Source organism: Nannospalax galili, unplaced genomic scaffold (assembly GCF_000622305.1).
Source record: "Nannospalax galili isolate Female #2095 unplaced genomic scaffold, S.galili_v1.0 scaffold471, whole genome shotgun sequence".
Classification (NCBI taxonomy): Eukaryota; Metazoa; Chordata; class Mammalia; order Rodentia; family Spalacidae; genus Nannospalax; species Nannospalax galili.
This window is the reverse complement of record NW_008330333.1, coordinates 2,676,845-2,680,097: the sequence shown is the minus strand read 5'-3', so window position 1 is coordinate 2,680,097 and position 3,253 is coordinate 2,676,845. Positions and strand designations below refer to the sequence as shown.

Below are 3,253 nucleotides of genomic sequence, written 5' to 3'. Positions count from 1 at the left end.
GAACAACCAGTGTTCTTAACTGCTGAGCCATCTCTCCAGCCCCTTTTTGGTCTTTTTGAGACAGGGTCTCCCTGTAGTCCCAGCTGACCCGGAACTTGCTATGTAGACCAGGCTGGCCTTGAACTCACAGAGATCTGCCTTTCCTCTGCCTCCCAAGTGCTGGGATTAAAATCAATGTACCAATATTTAACTTGAAATTGATGTCTGAGTATTTTACCTTTTCTCACTGGTGGCGCATGCCTTTAATCCCAGTACTCAGGAGGCAGAGGCAGGTGGATCTCTGTCTGTGAGTTCAAGGTCAGTTTGGTGTACATAGTGAGTTCCAGGTCAGCTGCTGGAGCTACAGGGAGGCCCCGTCTCAAAAATACCAAAAACAAACAAAAAAGGACACTTAATCTAACAGTTATTCACAGAGCACCTCAACAATGGCAGAATGCACATCCTTTCTAAGCACATGTGGAGCACACTCCAAAGCAGATCAAAAGGGAGGAATTTAAAAAGAACTCACAGCACTTGGGAGGCAGAGGCAGGCAAATCTCTGTGAGTTCAAGGCCAGCCTGGTCTACCTAGAGAGTTCCAGGCCAGCTGGGGCTACAGGGAGACCCTGTTTCAAAAAGACCAAAAAAAAAAAAAAAAAAAAAAACTCACATCATACAAAATACATACTTTGATCACAGTGAAATTAAATTAGAAATCAATAGAAGAAACTATTGGGAATTCACAAATCTAAGACAATTTATACTCTTCTAAATAACAATAGGTCAGAGAAGAAATCACCATTGCACTTAGGAAATACTTTAGGGGCCTAAAGAGATAGCTCAGCAGTTAAAAGGACCCAGGGTAAGTTTCTAGCACCCACACGGCAGATAACAATCACGGGTAACTCTAGTTCCAGGGGTTCAGATACCCTCTTCTGGCCTCCGTGGGCACTATACAAATATGGTACACCTGTCTACCATGTGTGAAGCCCTGTGTTCTATCAGCAGCAATGCAAAAAACATAGAAATGAACAACAGAATCAGAGTTAATATTACACCTAATTAGATGCATAAAGAAATAAAAGAAGGGTCTGAAGAGATGACTCAGTGGTTAAGAGCACTAGCTGTTCTTGCAGAGGACCTGGGTTCAATTCCCAGCACCCACATGGAAGCTAACAACTGTTCGTAACTCCAGAGAGCAGCCAGTAAGCAGCATTCTTCCATGGTGTCTACTTCAGTTCCTGCCTCCAGGTTCCTGCCCTAAGTTCCTGCTTAACTTTTCTCAGTGATGGACTGTTACCTGGAAGTATAAGATGAAATAAACCCTTTCCTCCCTAAGTTGCTTTTGGTCATGGTGTTTATCACAGCAACAGAAAGCAAACAAGGACAATCTGTGAAACCCACATAGTGGAAGGAGGGCACTGACTCCCAAAAGTTGTCCTCTGAGCTCTACACACATGCTGCAACTCATACGCTACTGTATGTGAGCACATGTGTGCATACAAAATTAAGAAAAATGAAAAAAATAAAGCATAAGGCAAGAGAGAGTTAAAAAAAGAGCTTAGTTGGTAAAGTGTCTGCTATGCTAACATGAGGTAGTGAGTTCAGATTTCCAACATCCATGTAAATGCCAGGTACTACTACATCTATATCCCAAGCACTGGAGCAGTGGAGACAGGCAGATCCCTGGGGTTTGCTGTTCATCCAGTGTAGCTGAGTTAGTGAATTCCAGATTCTGTGACATACCTTGCCTCAAAAAATAAGGTGGTCGGCTAGCAAGATGGCTTAACAGGACTAAAGTACTTGTTGCACAAGGCTGATAACCTGAGTTTGATTCACAGAACCCACATTAAAGGTGGAAAGAAAGACCCAACTGCACAAAGTTGTCCTCTGACCTGCATATGCACACCAATGGCATATAATAATAAGTAAAATATTAAAATTTTTTTTCCATAATTAAAACTTCATTGAAAATTTGACACCAAAATAGATTATTATTTATAGCTTACAAAATCAAACATAATTATATGGTCTCGGTAGAGTAACTGAACTTAAGATAAGGCTTTCTGTGAGAAAACACAAATACAGGAAGTTGTATAGATCATTAGTGTTGCTTTCTTCTAAATGAACAGCCTTCTGTGAGTCTGGCCTTTCCTGTAGGCTGGCACAACACTGTTGAACAACCTGCACAAAGAACCACTGTCTGAGCATGGCTGAAAACCATAGTAATCTTGTAGCAACCTGGACATTTTATATCCATGAAATAAGAATTTGGGCTTTGAACTAGCTGTTTCTTTTTATATTTTTTCTTTTCCTCTTCCAAGGATAGATGTAGTAAATCTCTAGCCAAAGGCATGGTGACCACTTCTCAGCACTGCTGCTCCAGGTCTTGGAGGTGAGCGGCTCCAGCTAGCGGCTGGCGAGAGCCTGGCACCAACTTCTGGGATAAATAATTTTTTTCTTTCTTTTTTTTTTTTCATTTTATGTGTATGCGTGTGTTGCCTGCATGTAGGTCAGTGCACTCGTGTTGTGCAATGCCCATGGAGGTCAGAAGAGGCTGTCGGATCTCCTGAGACTGGAGTTACAGACAGTTGTTTGCTGCCATGTGGGAGCTGGGATTCGAACCTGGGTCTTCTGCAAGAACAACCAGTGTTCTTAACCGCTGAGCCATCTCTCCAGCCAGAAATAAAATATTTAAAAAAAAATAAATTAACCTTTGTTTAAAAAAATTGGAAAAAGGGCTGGGTGTGGTAGCACATACCTTTAATCCCAGGACTTGGGTGGCAGAGACTAGAGGATCTCTGTAACCCTAGTCTACATAGCAATTTCCAGACCAGCTGGGACTATAGGAGGACTCTCTTTCAAAATAACCAAAAAAAAAAAAAAGCGGAAAGCAACTGAAGAAGAGACCTGATCTCGACCTTTGGTTTCCACATGCACACACACACACAAACACACACACATACACACACACACACACACACAGCTGAACTACAAAGACAGTTTTGAAAGGAAATAAAGATTATCTAAATAATTAGAAAAATATCTCCTACTCATGGATCAGAAGATGTAGTATTCTTTTTTTTTTTTTTTTTTTTTTTTTTTTTTTTGTCTTTTTGAGACAGGGTCTCCCTGTAGCCCCCAGCTGTCCTGGAACTCACAATGTAGACCAGGCTGGCCTTGAACTCTCAGAGATCCGCCTGCCTCTGCCTCCTAAGTGCTGGGACTACAGGCAGGTGCCACCACGCCCGGCTCTAATATTCTTTTTTTTTAAA

General features: G+C 41.8%; 1 protein-coding gene and 1 pseudogene across 1 annotated transcript in view; both read right to left on the bottom strand.

Moving 5' to 3' along the window:
• CUNH16orf96 (chromosome unknown C16orf96 homolog) overlaps window positions 1-3,253 on the bottom strand; it is a 46,544-nt gene that overhangs the window by 27,278 nt on the left and 16,013 nt on the right. The gene's annotated exons all lie outside the window — the stretch shown is intronic.
• Window positions 1,974-2,444, bottom strand: LOC103744553 (annotated as a pseudogene).